Source organism: Anastrepha ludens, chromosome X, assembly GCF_028408465.1.
Source record: "Anastrepha ludens isolate Willacy chromosome X, idAnaLude1.1, whole genome shotgun sequence".
Classification (NCBI taxonomy): Eukaryota; Metazoa; Arthropoda; class Insecta; order Diptera; family Tephritidae; genus Anastrepha; species Anastrepha ludens.
This window is the reverse complement of record NC_071503.1, coordinates 7,417,458-7,435,778: the sequence shown is the minus strand read 5'-3', so window position 1 is coordinate 7,435,778 and position 18,321 is coordinate 7,417,458. Positions and strand designations below refer to the sequence as shown.

At 39.6% G+C, this 18,321-nt stretch overlaps 1 long non-coding RNA gene across 2 annotated transcripts; it reads left to right on the top strand.

Annotated features, from left to right (window-relative positions):
• Positions 1–1,141: 1,141 nt before the first annotated feature.
• LOC128869307 (uncharacterized) lies at positions 1,142–10,486 on the top strand. 2 transcript variants are annotated; one of them, XR_008455259.1, is made up of 6 exons: positions 1,142–2,435; positions 2,493–2,742; positions 2,798–2,992; positions 9,451–9,641; positions 9,709–9,993; positions 10,056–10,486. It is a non-coding gene; the product is annotated as an uncharacterized LOC128869307 (long non-coding RNA). The 2 variants fall into 2 exon arrangements; XR_008455258.1 differs by having other exon boundaries at positions 1,142–2,742.
• Positions 10,487–18,321: the final 7,835 nt, after the last annotated feature.

The following is an 18,321-nucleotide window of genomic DNA, read 5'->3' as shown; positions in this document are numbered from 1 at the left end:
TTGAACCATTCCTTTTAGAGAGTCCTCATTTTTTACGGTCTTAAAGATATCTTAAGAATTAAGAACTTTCGTCCGTGGTTTTGGCAATGATGGCGTCCGTGTGAGCAGGCTTACTTTTGGGCGCTGCCATTTACTTACAGTTATCCACCCTCCTTCTGCCGCTTTATCTTCTTGCGTCGTTGCTTTGGTTGCTTTTGCTGAGACACTGCTAACTGCTTGAAGAACTTTCTTCTCCTTTTTAAGCGGTCCTTATATGGAAAATAGGTTGATTGGAGAAAAATAGAAAATGTACAAACGATTTTCTCTAAGAAAGCGTTGTTCAAAATGGGCTGGCAAGATTATTTTGTCCTTATAGGCGAATATATAAAATCATTAATGGTAATATCGATTGTAAGGAGTTATTAAGCTAATTTCAAAACCATATTTCTTTTTATAGTTTAAGAATTAATCAGTTATGAACCTCTTGTGCAATCTGCGCGATTGTGTAACAATTATTGTAACAACATTGACTTTAATGATAATTTGATAAAATTTAAGCTTGATCTGTTTACCATATTTAATTATGTGAATTAGTCTGTAAGAACATTTTCTGTAGACTGAAGTAAATAAATAAATAAATAACAATAAATACTTAACCTGGAATTCGCTCATGGGTAAGCGTTGTGGTTTGCTCTGCAATCCGTCTCAGAGTTGGACTCGTCTGCATTTTGTATCTTTTGTGTGATGTTTTTCTTTTCCGATATTTTCTCTGAGATTTGGGTTCATTGAACAGTTGCCACTACCAAGAATCTCTCTCGAATTATTTATAAGCTGGCCTATGCTGAGGAAACCAATTTCTTCGTTTTTCTTTCCCCATTAAATTATCGTATCTTCTTCTTCAACTTCTTCCAAACTGTTGTCAATGGTGCATTTTTCATGTGGATCGCTGAATTCCTGAGTATTAAACAGATGTTTCGTGGATCGTGGCGCGCGCGCAAGTTCTTGAAATCGGCTGTATCTTTTTTAAGCACTTATTTTCTTAATGTGTCCCAGGTAGCGTAATCGTTCTTTGCCACATGGGTAAAACCTTCGCATATACCTTCCGTTGTGGATTCTTATGGTGCTTTGTCTTATTTTTTTGTGGTGGGTGAGGAGGGTTCAAAATGCTTTCACCCGTACAGCGACCGTGTAGCCACTAAAACAATCCCTCCTCCTCTTCTGGGGAGACTCCCTTCCCGGAACTACTTTGCATTACTTCGGGAAGGCCCAGAACGGTGTCCATTATATAGACCAATACTATTCACCCACGTCTGGGGCCACCATACTTGCAGTCAGCTTCATGCTTTAGGCTTGTCTTCTAATATCTCTGTGTCGTCATACCAGTGGTATGTGTGGCATGCTCTCAGGTTCTTCTCACATGGGTGTATGAATGTTATACGCTATCGAGGTTTCTTTTGCATCTGCAGCAGAGAAGATAAAAAATCACCACAGTTCCGTTCCTTTGTATTGTAGATCGTGTAAGTGGGTAAATCAAAAATTTAGGATTGTTCCGTAAAACCTTTTCAGCTGATTGCTCTCTCACCACACAGTGTTGCCAAACAGTACATTTCGAAGTCATTAACAAAAAAACTTACAAAAATTATAATTTTTATTGAAATAACCTAAAAACAATGGTGAATAATGTTAATTATAGATAAATGAACTATTTGGAAGTGTAAATAAACAAAATTGCATTTATTAGTCACCTAAAATGCTGAGCCCATTGCCAAAACATCAACAGTTACTTCACAGTCTCAAAGTGACATTTTGGCGTGCATTGCCAAGCAGTAGAATAATTATACCATTTTTTTTCGAGGACAAGTAATTTCTGTGGGCAGTGTTTCCTATCGGCGCATCCTGAAAAATTATTTTCTGCCAATAATGACAGAACGTCTTTCCTTCAGTACACACACATGGTTTTAGCAAGATGGCGCCACGCCGCTCACGGGCAGAGAGACCGTGGCAATACCGAGTAATTTCTTCCCTAACAAACTAATAGGCCGTGTCGATGACATATCCTGGCCACCCAGGTCGTTCAATTTTACCACCATGGATTTTTCCTGTGGGGGTACCTCTAAAGCAAAGTCTTTAGAGCAATTGCAGCGAACATCTCAACACGATCATCATTTCTCCAGCGAGTGTCACGGAGTACGGAAGCTAGATTCCAAGACAGTATCCGACGCAACGAGCAACATTTAGAAGAAATAATTTTTATAATACTAGAAGCTTGATTGATGAAAGGGCCGACTTTATGGGCAAGGTTTTCTCTGCGATATGTGAACTGTCCATTTGTTTCGGACGTAGACCAATTTGAAGGGTTATACCGCCTGACTCCGGATGATATGCGCACAATTTTAAACAGAATTAGGTACCGTATTGAGCAGAAATATATTTCAGCATTATTGGTTGAAATCCACGTAAGGAAGTACTATAGTGCTATACAATAGTAATTAAAAATATACGCATTAATACAGGTGCTCGGGGCGCTTCGTTTTTATGCAACATTCTGTTATCGAAGACCAGTGGGAGAGCAACGACAGCTTGAAATGAGCCAATCTTCCATAAGCCGTTCAATACACAAAGTAACGGACGCTATAAACGATACTGTGTTGAGCGCAGGCTGCTCGCAATTTAATTTCATCTGCGCGGCAACTTTTAATGGTGTTATCAGTGCAATTGATTGCACACATTGAAATTCAATATCATTCAATAGACGTACAAATGGTAAGTTGTTAAATTTGCAATTTAATGTATACACTAATACCGGATTTTCATACAGGTGTGACCCAAATCTTAAATTTTTAAATGTTTATGCGAGATTTCCCGGTGAACGCCATAATGCGTATATTTGGAACTCCGTGTTAACTCCGCCGTGAAATGAGCATACGATCGAAGAGATCGGAGAATAATGGAGGGGTACATCCGAGAGAATTGGAGGTGTAAATATATCTGCCACCCAATACAATAAGAATAGGTATGTATCCACCAGTAACCAAGGTTTATTGAAATCCATGCAAATTATGGGAGATGAAAGATTTATAAGAGCAAAAAAGAATTAAGAGTGCAATAATGAGTAAGATTAATCATGTCTGCGTGTATGCAAGTTTACAATCAGTTGGTGTTCAGTTGTTCAGAATGAGTGTCTATTTGATGCATGTATGTTTTTTGAGTAACTATTAAAGGCATAACGTGCGATTCAACTCAATGAACTGGCAGACAGGGAACTTTCTATACACCACATAAGACCACCTCGTCCGCGTACGGTGGACTCAGCGTGACCAAGCTCCCAACGTTGCGGTGGGAGGTTATTGCCTAGCGTACCTTCTGCGAGGTTGGGTGAAGGTGTCGTCCACTTGACCCGTGAGCGTAGTTCATTGACATAGTCTGCAGACCAGCGGCTCCAAAAGCGTTGCTTGATAGTCGAAGTCGTATTGTACCGATCTAAATTCGAGGTATTTCCCGACCAAAAACTGTTCAGCAGTGAGTTCTTCGAAGTCGTTAGGATCCGATGATAACGATGAGAGGGAGTGCGAGTTTAGTATGGCCTCTATCCTCGGCTAAAGTGTGCAGTTCGTCAAGCGTTAATCTTGCATTGGCGAATGTGCGATGCAGCAGTCTCTTTGCGCTTTTAACTGCTGCTTCGCAGAGGCCGTCTCGATGGGGTGCTCTGGAAAACTTTTTGATTTCAGTCTAGGTTTCGTGCTTGAACAAAATTTTCCTGAACTCTTGCAAATGGTTGGATGCTGCTACAAAGTTCGTGGCATTGTCACAGAAAATGTGGTATGGGATCTTTCGCAGGCTACTCATACATTTTAGAGCGTTGAGGAACGCTTTCGTAGTGCCGGTTGGGGACGTTCTTTTGGTAAAGGTCCCATACCGTTCTGCAGCAGTATGGGCTTGTGTCGAACGCGATACACATATGAACGACCGATGCGACGTGTTGAATCTCTGGCGTTGACAATCCAATATGTAAGGCGACTAAGGCCTTTGGACCTGCATGGTAATTGCGAAGATGCAGAAGGCGCACATATGCCACCACGAATTGTGGGAGGCTGGGCATAAGCAATGGGAGTTTTTGGCTGTCAGATAACTCGGAATAGTTCGGCTGATCACCAACCCTAATGGGTCCTGTCAAATTGTCAATAAATACAGCAACAAAATTTCAAATTACTTTTTAAATACGGGTTTTTCTTTAGCAACAAAAAGTTAACGGAAGTGCTGTTGAAGGATCCATATTAAGCAATGTAAAGCGCATCGCAAATCGTCAGGAGATGGTGAAGCAGTAGTGAACGCTGTGTTCTTTTGGCACGAGTCACATAATCGGAATAATCAGGCGACTAGGCTTAAGCAATGATAGTACGAACTAATGCCATTGCCGATGTCGAGAATACAGTTTGTCTCCATCATTATAATGAGCTTTTCCGAATTAATACGTCTCCGCCAAGGTCACTTGATGTTTTTCGGTTTGCTCATTTAGTCTGATCCTTGCGCAGAAAGAACGGACCGGAAAACGAATTCGACTTCTTAAATTCTACAGTAGGGCAGCTTCGAGATAAAAGGTCCACCAGATTCTCGCGCGTTGCTACATGTCTCCAGTTTCCACCTACAGTCAGTTGTTGTATATCGGATACTCCGTTTCCCACAAATGCTGAAAGCGTTATTGAATTCAGTTGAAGCCACTGCAGCACTAGCTGCGAATCGGTCCAAAAATAACTGCTTAGAAGTTGGTCAGTAAAAACTTCCTTTATTTTTGCATAGAGAGAGGTATGAAGATGCTTATCAAAAAGCTCAAACGTGGAAAGCGACTCTTGACTGATGTAAGCAACTGGTTAGAATCGTCCCGATTGGGCGTCAATAACCATAGCTCTTGGAGTATAATCTTGTTAGTGACTACCAGCGGTGACAACAAGCCAAGTTTATCAAACAACGATGAGGCAATAGTCAATATTGTTCGCTTTGTAACCGAATCGTACTGTTGTTTTGGGTTAAAGGCGAAGGAAATTACGTCGCTGCAATGATACTCCTAATGCAGTAGTCATGAGATTGTGGCTGATATGAAACTCCTTTGTTAACGGACCTTCCATAGAGTCTGGGTGATTTGAGTGTGGATATTGGAAACTGTTCACGTCATGCTTGAGTGTGTGCACACATCGTCGACACCACGTAACATGTCGTCGACATAAAAGGATGATTTTATTCCGGAAGTGCCAACCCATAGTGTAGGCTACGTACCGGCTGTTCCGTATGTCACAGTCTTCAGCGTTTACGTGCGCAGATCTGAATCTGGGGAGGCTCGCTAAAGCTTATATTGAAATTGTCGAAAATTATTTTTGGCGATTACTTTCTTATACATTTTAGTGATATCTGCGGTGATGGCGAAACGGTATAGGCGAAAACGTAGTAGTAGCATGTATGAATCTTTTTGGATTGTGGGTCCCACTAGCAAATCGTCGTTGAATGATGTTTACATTAAGGTACGGCACAAAGAATCAAACACTACTCGTAGTTTCGTTGATGTGCTGCTAGGTTTAAGCACGCAATGATGTGGCATGTCGTAGTATGGCTCTTGCAAGTTAGGTAGTGCTGGTATTGACGTGTGGCCAAGACCTTCATCCTCCTCCATGAAGGCAATGAACTGCGGTCGAATTTCAGGCGAATGTAGAAGGCGTCCCTCAAGCGCCGGAATTGCCGACGAGCGATGTCGAAGGAATCTCCAAAACAAATTGGGTTGTCTTTAAATGGCAGACTTACAATAATACAACCAGTTCGAGCTTGACAAGTTATTTTTGTGAAATGCTCTTAACAAATTCGATGGTCTGGCTGAGTCGGTTTTGGCGGCATGTGGATGGCTTCCACTTGCCATAGGAGTTGCAAATTCTCGTCGATGGAGATTTAATCTGACAGCAGGCAAGATGCTGGCATCACGTTACACTCACCAATAACCCTATCTGAGACGACCCAACCCAAAAACGTCTTCTGAAGCGTAGGTAGATTAGAACCCACTCGAATTTGGCCAACAGCAAAAGTGGAAAAGAAGCCCTCTGTTCCTAATAATAGGTCAAAGCGCTGGGGCTTGAAAAAGTTTCGTCTGCTAATTTGTATAAGCTGGAAAGTTCCAGTTGGACGCGTCCATCTCGGCATTTGGCTGACATCCTATGTGCGAAGTTCAATTGACACCAGGAATCTAGTAGGGTTTGGCACCCCTTGTAGGTACCCGTAGCGTCCTTGACTAGTACCGTAGCCGTTGCGGGAAACGCCTGAACATTAGGGTGTCCGTTATTTACCAATTTGATTATTTTTCTGGCGACGCCCCCTAAACGTTTACTTTTCCGTCTAAGAAAAATTATCAGATCAAAATCAGCTCTTAATATTCAGAATAAACCTTGCCCCAAACACGATATATTTCCCATATAAATAACATGGGATTTTGCTACTTTTTGGAATAAACTTTTTTTTTCTCTAGTATGCTAATTTACAGCTATGAAAAACGCATATTCTGATGGCCATCTTAACTCTCTACAAAAAAGATCTCATAGATTTTTTCGATAAATTGACTCCTTTAAAAGTTAATCGAAGTTAAAGTTGAACTGTGTGTAAGTTTCAGACATTTTCATTTTTGCAGCAAAATTATTATTGTTGTAGTAAACTTCTCACGTTTATATTTAAAAATAATCAATGGACCAGAGCCAAGTAAAAATTATTCAAACATTTTTCCATTTACAGTATCTCATCCACTAATATTTGTGAAAAAATTCATCAATTCAAAGTACTAAATATGCTTGAGTGCGCATGTGAAAGAAAAAACCAAACCATATGTTGGCAGAAATGCTTGTAAAAATAATTGAAAGAGACATTTCATAGCAATGGACAAAAATTGCAATTAGTGATTGCAAATCAAAAAACTTGATTCCGATTATTTGATCGCTTTTGCTTGCCAAATGTTGCGCTTAATGTTGCAATACTTACGCATGCTTTCATCAAAAAACATGGCTGCTAAAAAACGATGTAATATTATGAAACACATATATTTCCAATGAGCGGTGAATTCGATCGTTAACAGTGGCGAGATTTATTTTGTGCTTGGAAAAGCTAAAGGGTGATTTTTTAAGAGCTATAGGAAAGTTTTTCAAAAAAACACACGTAAAATTCAGAAAAATGCATGAAATTTTTTTTTTCAAACGATAGTACAGTCCACATAATTTACTGTTTGAAGACTATTTCATGCAAATATTGACCGCGACTGCGCTTCAAATGGTCCATCCGCTTAGTCCAATTTTGGCATACTCTTTGCAATGTTTCTCAACAAGTCCATTGTTACGCACCGTCTTGCTGAAACCACATGTCATGCAGGTCAAGCTCTTGCATTTTGGGCAAAAAAAAGTTGGATATCATTTCACGGTAGCGCTCACCATTCACAGTTACGTTACGATTCGCAGCATCTTTGAAGAAGTACGGTCCAATGATACCTCCAGCCCATAAACCGCACCATTTATGGATACATTGGTAGCTCTTGCAATTCTTCTGGCTGATCTTCACTCCAAAATCGACAATTCTGCTCATTGATCCCAAAATAAGCTTCGTCGCTGAACACAATTTTTCGACTTTAAATTTTCTTAACAGAACACGCATTTTTATAATAAAATTCAATGATTTGCAAGCGTTGTTCGTTTGTAAGACGATTCATGGTTAAATTATAGATAAAACTGAAGATGTTTGACAATGAAACAAAACACGAAACGTGCGTCATCTGTTTAAACCAACTGTTTAAAAAGACGATAGCTAAAAAATCAGCATTTATATAAAAACGAAAGAATTCACGGTAGGAATTAACTGCTGACAAGAGGTGAAATGCAGCAACAGCAAACCGAAGTGATGTTTAGAATGAGAATCTGTTGATTGCTTTTATGTGCTCCAGCCGTTGAATGAAGACTAATCAGGCATAATAGGTGATCCAATAAATTTTTTAGTCGATGAATATATTTGACAACATTTAAATTATGTAAATAGTAAAATTTTATTCAAATTAAATTACCAATAAATTGCAGGAGACTCGTGTAACTATTAAGTCAAAGAGGAGGTGTTTTGTAATTTTTATATAATGAGAATTTATGTAAAGTTCGAGTTGTGTCGAACGGCTTTTTGGTGTTATAAAATCCACATGGCGATGTCTTTCTAAGCAACGAGCCTGGATTCGCTGATAGAATATTTAACGATGTGCAGTTTTGCTTAATGTGCGACTCAGCATGAACAATGACACCAGTGAAAATGAAGAAGTAATTGTCCAAACAATCTTTGGCAAAGAGAACATAAGAATGACTTGTTGCTGCTAAATTTAACTAACATTACAACCATTAAATAAAAGTTTATGGAAATTCATATGCATATTTTTACACTTTTTATTTCAGTTATTTTTGAACAAATGGGCGTATTGTATATTATATATCCTTCTAAAGCCATTTGCAGGTTCTATAATAATTATTTTGTTATAATATTAGGCTTACACATTGACTGCTTCCTTTGGCACAATCCGTCCCGAGTAAACTTTGGAAAAGAGAGTGTTTTCAGTGGCAGCCATTTCTTTTCTCCTCTCTTTCTCCTCTTAACCCAATATGGAAAGAATAATGAGATGGCGCCTATCGTAGTACTGGTACTTTGCTCTCAGCGAATTTGACAATGAGTGACGTCGTATTAGCACCAGTATGGCCAGATTACCATTTTCGTAACTTGATTAGCATTTTTTTGTTATTTAGTCTCGGAGTTTTAGTCTTTCTTCGTGACATTTTTCTAGCCTGTTCTAATTAAAATGTAACGTTTATAATTTTGTAAAATATACATTTTTTTTAATTAGTTCAATAATTCACTCAGTCTTATTTAGCTTTACTTTACCATCTAGTCGCATTGCCCGCGATTGCGATTATTGTTTGTGTTCTTCTCCTTTCATCTGTCAAATCTCTCTCTCGTTACTGCAGTGTTGCCTAGCTTTGGATATAAAAACGCACTAAAATGACCATTTAACGAAAATAAAATACCGAATTTTTATTGAATTACTTAGAGAACTTTGTATGCGTGACAAATTTTCTTTAAAATGTGTGTTTTTAAAGAAAAGAAACAAACACCAAACTTAAAAATTTTCGCATTATGGGTATAAAAAAGCACTAAATTTATAGCGAAAAGGAAATGGTTGGCAACACTGCACAACTCAGCTAATGTGACGTCACTCACTCTCTGATGGGTGCAATATTGTTTCTATCATTCTTATCTTCACCGTATTATTCTGTTTTAGATTACAGTTGCAATATTTTACGAAACACACAAATCAAACAACCCATCAAAATATATGTATGTTAAGTACATTAAAGAACATATATCTAAATATTTATTAAAAAGCAATATCTAAATATTTATTAATTGCAATGGAACATTGCCTTTCAGCTTTCGTCGATTTTGATTTTCCTGTAAGGGCAGCAACCTCATCAAGGAGTTTTGTACAGTCTACTGATATGGTTTGCATTTACGCTACGTATCACTTCTTCAATAGTGTCAATGTAAAATAATTAGCCAACCATTTTATAAATAGATGGTTTAATTTACTGAATCGATCATGAATAAACTTAAGCCCAATGGTGAGTTTTTAAATCTTAATTAATTTAATTGCTTCTTCAACTTTTGTTTACGCATCTCTAACTAAAGGCCTGCGAAAATTGGCGCGGTACGGTACCGGGCGGTATAATCCCATGCGTAAAGTGGCAAGGATATATGCAAAGTCATTGAAGAGGTGCAGTGCGATGTAACACGGTACAGACTTTGTTTCCATGCGAAGAGTGACGAGATCAAATTGCCAGCAATCTGCACCAATTTGAAACGCATTCTTCTTACACAATTTGTATTTATTAACCCGATTTTCGCGATGGACACTTTAAGTTCTGAGGAGGAATTATTGCTGCTAGCAGCACTTCTCGCTGAAGAAATCGGAAGGTATGAGTATACGCATATCATAAGGCCTGAAAAATTCTAAATATTTGTTTTATATGTTTTAGACAAAAAAATATAAGTTCACGAAATAAAATTGAGGAGAAAAGAAGATGGTGAATTTTCCACTCTGATAATCCAGCTCCGTAATAGGACTATAAAAGTGAAAAAGACGTTGACTTATTATTGGAATTGTATTTTATTTAATTTTTAAGCTAACGCGCAAATCGCGGTCGCTGCACAACGTTATTCAATGTTCACGTTCGACATTCGACACACAATTAATTGTCATAACTATTGCTAGAACGCCTACTCTGGAGTGTGCAATTAACGGCGCTTTTAACAATTAATACGTATTTATTATTGTAAAGACAGAATTGCCAGTTGTAAAAGCAGGGTTAATTTGTGACAAACAAACCCAAAAAAATTGTACATTTATAACAACAAATGTATTCATTCCTGCATTTGAAACTCACGTTTTTATAAAGAAAAAGATAAACCTTACAATGTATAACATTTTTGTAAATAAAATATGTTATACTATACAACTCTAGCTCCAAATTTCAACTCTGATTACGATGCATCTGCTTATACCCCGCTCCCAACTATGTACGCAGCGGCATAGTTGCGTACCGCATCACAACCGCTTCTGTTTGAGAGCTCTCATTATACCGACATTGAAAAATCTTAAGCGTTTTTAAGATAAGTTATTTTGGGGGGAATGCGCGAATATAACAATTGCCTGTTGACTACGCGGAAGTAAAATAGACTGCGAGCACGTATGGTGTAACTTTACAAGTGACCTCTTTATTTTTGAATTCAGGTTTTTATAGGATTTCTTAGCCTAAACTTAACTAACGGGCTATATATATAATTAAAGTAAATATGTATTATGTATGTATTTTACGCTGTATTATGTGATTACTGTACTTATGTATATATAGAGTCATTATTTGCACTAAAATAAACTGCACTTCCGTTTGTTGGGCCTCGAAAGCATCCCTCAGCTCGCGAAGCTTGCGATCGGCGCCGACGAAGTTGGTGGCGTTGTCGCTGTATATTTTCCGCGGCATTCCTCGGCGTCCAATGAACCTTTTTAGGGCGAAAATAAAACAATTAGAAGACAAGTCTGTTACTAGTTCTAAATGTACTGCCTTTGAAGTGAAACAAACGAACACTGCGATATGTGTTTTTACTGGGGGTCTACCTCGTATTTTTAATGTAGTATATACGGGACCACAAAAATCTACTCCACATATTAGAAAGGGTCGTAGTGCACGAAGCCTATCGGCAGGCAAATTTCCCATTAGTTGAGTTTGCAGCTTCGGCTTACAATGAAAGCAGTGTGTGCAGTTTCGAACGATGCGACTACAAGCTTCTCGAGCATTGACCAGCCAAATGCGGTCTCGGAGAAGCGCTACCAATGCCTTTGCTTCAGCATGGTGATTTCGAAAATGTAGGTACCGTAAGTATGTGGTAACGAAGTGCGAGTTCTTGCTTAAGAGCAGTGGGAGCTTGGCATAATATGGGAGAGGCGCATTTAATAGGCGGCCTCCTACTCGGAGTAAATTAAACGACAGCGGCAATTCCGAGTAGTTGTGCAAAAACCGATTAAGTTTTTGCAAACTTGAGGGTAAGGTGGTACCTTTGATGGGTTTCATATTTTCTTCACCATATTCAACATGTTGAACCACCTGTATGACTTTGAGGAAACTTAATTTAATATCCTCAGCCGTCAGTATTTGTGTGAATGTCGCAGATGGGTTTTTAATGCGTTTTATCCATCTTAATATGTAAGCGACAATACGAAGCAGTTTTTGATGAGAAGATACTCTTTTGGTGAGTTCCATAATTGGATGCGATTCATTTGCTTGAGCAACTAGAACTGTTGCGTTCCGTTTCTTCTCTAATGCTTCGTCTTCTGGAGAGAGCTGGAAGTGGGTGTTTGTTGGCCATAACGCAGGGTCTTCTAGGAGGAACTGAAGACCGCTAAGCCAGATAGAATTATTCAATTCGTCCACGTTACAACCCCGAGACCGCGGGGATTTTGCTTAGTTGGCACATGTCGCCAAGTAGCTTTATCTGCCAATTCTTGGATTTCGGACACTCTGTTTGCAACAAAGGTCTGTAATACAGATGGATGCGTTTTGATCCAATGCAAAACAATTTCGGAGTCTGTTCAGAAGTTTATATTTTCAATTGGCTGACTCAACATTGGCGCTATTCGTGACCATAATTTGGCCATCAAGTGGGCTGCCGAGAGCTCTAGACGCGGAAGAGATTTAGTCTTCAGCGGAGCCACTCTAGACTTTGCAGTAAGCAGCGTACATTTCTTTCCACCCGCCGATTGTCTACGAATGTATATACAGCAGCCATAAGCTCGTATTGAGGCGTCGGAAAAGCCATGAATTTGGCAGCTTGCACTCGACTCGGTATGTACAAACCGAGGACTGCTTATTGATGGTAGCTGCAGTAGATTGGCTTTGAAATTTTCCCAGCTGGCGTCGAGGCGCAATGGAATCGACTCATCCCAATCTAGCTTGTACAGCCAAAGCTCTTGCAATAAGATTTTTGCTTTGGTAACTAGTGGGGCAAGTAAACCAAGAGGATCGAAAAGACGAGCCGAAACTGATAATATGTTTCGCTTAGTGGCTCGTAAACTGGTAAAGTTGTCATTTAAGACAAACCGAAACAAATCTTCCTTCGGCAACCAATGGATTCCAAGTGTTTTTGTGGAGTCTGTGTGATTGAAGTTTAAGGCCTTCTCAGAACTCTCACAATCGAAAAATGATGAGTGATTTGAAAACCACTTAGATAAATTGAATCCTGCCGAGTTTAATATTTTAGAGATTCGAAATTATCGGATCCTGTAAGCAGGTCGTCTACATAAAAATCTCTTTTTATGGCCTTTGAGCCGAGTGGATACATATTTGTATTGGCATCGCTGAGCATTTGTAAACACCGTGTAGCGAGAAATGGAGCAGGCGCAGTGCCGTATGTTACGGTGTTAAGTCGAAGATTTGAAGTGGCTCAGAGGGATGCCGTCCCCACACTACAAGCTGAAAGTTTTTGTCTTCTTCGTGCATGAGAATTTGGCGGTACATTTTAGTAATGTCCGCCGTAAATGCATATTTATGCAAACGAAAACGAAGAAGTGTTGAATACAGCTGTTCTTGAATGGTCGGCTCAACCATCAAGATTTCATTCAACGCAATTTGAGAAGAGGTACGACTTGATGCGTCGAAAACAACACGTAATTTAGTCGTCGTACTTTCAGGCCCAAGAACGCATTGATGCGGAATAAAGTAGTGTCGCTCACTCGGGATCTTACTATTTGTTGGGCTCATGTGACCCAACTCGATGTATTCATTCATGAAGTCTAGATACATTTGACGAAGTTCTGGATCTTTCAAGGTCTTTCTCTCCAGTGCCTGAAACCACCGAGACGCGGTTTCATAGGAATTACCGAGTAACTACGATATTTGAAAGGCAGTCTTACTTGAAGCCTTCCTGACGGCAAAACTTTAGTAGTTTTTACGAAAAAATTTTCACACTCTTTTTGTTCAGGTGTGAATTTTGTCGAACTAGCCCCTGAAGGTATTTCTTCCATCGCCCAGAACCGTTGAACAATGGAATCTAAATTTGCTAGATCTTCTTCAGTATGGCATAATGTGCTACTGACTGTGGGAGGAGGAGGCGTATTTGCCAGACACAACCCAGCCTAAAAGTGTCTTTTGCAATGTTGGGTGATTGGGGCTGGCCTTGATCTGGCCTACAGCTAAAAGCTCGAAAAATGTTTCAGCACTCAACAAAAGGTCTACCTTTTGAGCCTTATTAAATTCTGGGTCCGCTAAGCTAATGTTTTTAGGAATTTTCCAGCCATTAATATTTACGTTATGATCAGGATGGCTGGCTGAAATTGATCGCATTATCCAAAACTGTGCCGAAAACTCATAATTATTGACCCGCGATTTTACAAACGTATTTAATTTCGTCCTTACTTTCTTGGTTGCATTTTCGATGCCAATAATATTTAAGGTCGTACTTTCGCGACGAATTCGTAAATTCTGCGCCAAATCCTCTGTCATGAAATTCACCTGGGATACAGAATCCAGCAAGGCTCGTGCAGGAAGGTACTCTCCGGAGCTACCTTTTACGTTGACTACGGCTGTAGCCAACATAACACGATCTGGCGTGCTCGTCGTGTGCATGGCATGCGAGGTCGAAAGTTGTGGTGCAGTTGCAAAGGATACATGGTACTGGTGCAGCAACGTGTGATGCGAACGGTTGCAAACACGACACCGATCCGCTTTGCACTTTGAAACCGAGTGCCCCTTTTGGAAACAATTTATGCATAAGGGGACTGATTTAGCAAACTCAAATCGCTGCTGAGCAGAGAGAGTTTTAAAAGTAGGGCACGCGGGTATACTATGACCCTTTGATTTACAGTGTGGACACACCAGCTGTTTTATATTTGAAGTCACTAAGGCAGCTTTTGTCCTTTCCGTATGAAGGTGGGGTTTCTGTATGCTGCGACTGATTGGCGGCTTTAGTTCGACGTTGAGGCTTCATTGGCAGATAGATGTTGGTAGCGTTTATTTAATGCTGCCTCGCACTCCCGACATAATGGCAGCTTATCATAATCCAACTGTTCCTCCCACTTTGACCGAGTAACGGTGTCAACTTTTGACATTACCAGATGAATTATGATAGCGTTTGTGATGCTTTTCTCGTCACCTAACGACATCAACGAGTCGTAAACAGCCGACACTGTATGAATCATTGTGCGCAATGAAAGCGCAGATGGCTTTGGGATAGTTGGCAGTTCAAAAAGTTTGGAAATTGTGTCGAAAAATATTAAGCATTTATTGTCATAAACTTTTTTGAGACTAGCCAACGCCTTCGAATAATTTTCGTCCGACATTTGGAAGGCCTTTACCGTTCCCAAAGCTTCACCAGACAGACAGTTAACCAAGTGATTAAATTTCTCAATGTCTGGGATTGTAGCATCGTTGTGCACTAAACTCCCGAACAGACTCATACAAATTTGAAATTCTGTATATTCCCCTTTAAATTTAGGTAGCGACATTTTCGGTAGTCGCGAGCTGTGAGGTGCTACAAAGGATGTTTCGGCTATTGACGATTTATTTCTCCCCAGAATAGATTTTATAACGGACTTAGTTTCCACAATTAGGTCCTCTAACTCCCCCCGGGCAATGTCTTCCTCGTCGATTTCTTCAATTTTTGACTGACACTTCATAAGCTTATCGCTATAAGAGTTCAAAATGTCCAGTCGACACTCCAATTCAATTGGATCTAACGACATTGTTTTATCGAGAAGACCCGTTTTTATGCGCACTATACTATTTTTCGCAACAGTTCGCTGGCGCTTTAGTGATTTCAATTCTATTATCTCCTTACTTGGAGAGAGACTTGGAACTGCTGTCTTTGACTTGCTCATTTTGAGGTAAATTATTTGAACTCCCGAAAAATTTGCTCAATGTCCACAGAAACGAAAAAGTATCTGTGAGAGTTTGTGGCTGAAAAAACGAAAACGAAAAGATGGCTGAATAGCCTGCACAAATCTCAATCAGAAAAACGAAAAATAGCCGTTGGACAAGGCTGTGGTCAGGCCACGAAAGGATGAGCAAGCACAGTAGCACAACACTACAAAAATTGTTCAACAAATTTGCGAAAAATCGATTTTTGTTTGAATTGTTTCCTTGTAAATAATCCGTATTTACGATAAATTTATTTAACTTTATATTAATTTTAATTTAATTGAACTTATTGTTCGAAAAAAAGTATTCAATTTATTTAATTTTGTTTTTTAAATTTATTGACGATTTCGCGTTTAAGGTCACACCCTTTATTATCAAATCCCAACGTACCCTTGTTTCACTTTCGTGGAGTTTTATGGGGTTATACGCAGTTATGACTGTCAAAAAAATCGATTTTTTTTTATTGCATTTTTGTAATGAACATACATTCAAAAGTATACGCACGAAATTTGAAGTAGATCTAAGCAATACTTTCGGAGTTATACCTAAATATGTAGAGATGCCTCGGCACGTTTTAAGGCACGTTCAACCGGTATTGAAACTTTAAACGTGTTTTTTTCAAAACGGCATTTTTCAAGTCGGTGTACACGATATCTCGAAAACGGCTTGTTTGATCGGTCAACCGTTTTAACTCAATCTTTAAAGATACATTTTCTAGTAACTAATCGTTCCTTTTGTAAATCTGATACTTATTTTCCATTTTATAATCAATTTACGGCCAAATTTTAACGTAAAAATCGAAATAATTTCTTTTAAAAGCTGCCATTTTGTGAAAATTCACTATTTTGATTAGCCGAACGATTAATTACTAGATAATCTAATATATTAACAAAATTTGTTTGGTTTTTTGATTTCAGAGAATCCAATCCTGAGTTACGATGTACACCGTAAATCGTCTTTTTTTAAAGGAGGTTCCAGAAATCGCCTGCAGCGCGCTCTATAATCAACATTTTCATAAATAAAAAATTTTGTTACGTTCTTGAAGGATGCTTTTATAACCGCCAAAAATGTTCAAATTAAAATATTCTGAAGTTTCTTCAGGATAAATCCTTGACAACCCGTCTTTTATTTGCTTCATAACTGCGTATAACCCCTTATATACGTATATTTATATAGATGATTGTATATACATATGGTACATGTACACATATGGGAGTTTTTTTTTTTTTTTTTTATGGAGGTGGCAAAAAGCATTGAAAGCCGAAAAGTGTGAGACTTGTCTTTCGACTCACCCACTAAAAACCCCACCCCAGCTCCGTTTCCCTCCCGCGGGACGACCGTTAGGTAATACTTCACGGGAGGGGGAGCGGCCTATTGCCTCTTCATGAAAATCTGCGCTGATGTTAAGCACTTCGCAGTTTGGTATTTACTTATCCTTAAGTATTAATTCTGGGAGCGAAGCGGCCTATTGCCTCTACTTGAAAATCTGCGCTGCTGTTCAGCGTGACGCAGTTGGTGATTCCTAATACCGTTAACTATTATTAGGTACTACTTCACGGGAGGGGGTGTGGCCTATTGCCTCTATGTAAGAATCTGCGCTGTTGTTCATTGTGACGCAGCTTGGTAATTACTATCCTTGCCATGTTACTGACAGCGGACCAATGTTCTTCTGAGTCAAGCATGATATCTACTAGGTTGCTAACCATTATTGGCTTCCCCACCCTATCACTCAATTCTACTCTTTCCAGCTCGAAACGGGGGCAGACAAAGAAAACATGTTCTGCATCTTCAACTAGACAATCGCAAAAGGTGCAGTACGGGTCATCTTCGTGCTTAAATCTATGCAGATAAGCTTTAAAGCATCCATGCCCACTAAGTACTTGGGTCAGGTAGAAATCTATCTGACCATGCTTTCGATTTATCCATCTTGTGATATTCGGGATCAATCGATATGTCCATCGTCCGTTCATGGAGTTCTTCCATTCCTCCTGCCAAGTACGGATGCTTCGCTCCCGTTCAGTCCTTCGGTTAGTCAGCTGTGGATCCGCTCGCTGTTTTTTCATTTCGGCGAATTCTAGTGCAGTCAGCTTAACTGGTAGCATACCCGCGAGGACTAATACAGCATCTTCCGATACTGTGCGGAATGCACCGCACACCCTGAGGGCACATAACCGGTATACCGATTTAATGCCTTTCATGTATGTGCTGCAGTTAGTTGCTTCGACCCAGGTTGGTACCGCATATAGCAAGATAGACGATACCACACTGCTAAGCAACTTCCTAGAAGCCTGCTTAGGTCCTCTCGTATTCATCATAATACGTGTCAGTGCGGTTACAGCCTTCGCTGCTTTATCGCTGGCGTATGTTAGGTGCTGTTTAAAGCTCAACCTGTGGTCAATCATTACCCCAAGGTATTTGATGTACAACTTAGACTCTAGGGCGTGGTCACCTACTCTGAGATTTGCTGTTTCGACTATTTTCCTACTACTGATGAGAACTGCCTCTGTTTTATGGTTTGCAAGGCTTAAACCACTATTGCGCAGCCAATCTTTTGTGATTTCGACCGCTTGGTTGCAAATCGCTTCGGCCTGGTTTAGGAATTTAGCAACGACTACGATTGCAATGTCATCAGCAAACCCTATGATTTGGGATCCTGGAGGTAGTTGGAGACGCAAAACTCCATCGTACATTATATTCCAGAGGAGTGGGCCCAACACTGACTCCTGTGGTACTCCTCCGGTTACTCTGTACCTTTTCATTCCTTCGTCGGTTTTGTATTGCAGCACTCTGTTAGTGAAGTAGCTTGCGACAATTTTCCGAATGTAGGCTGGGA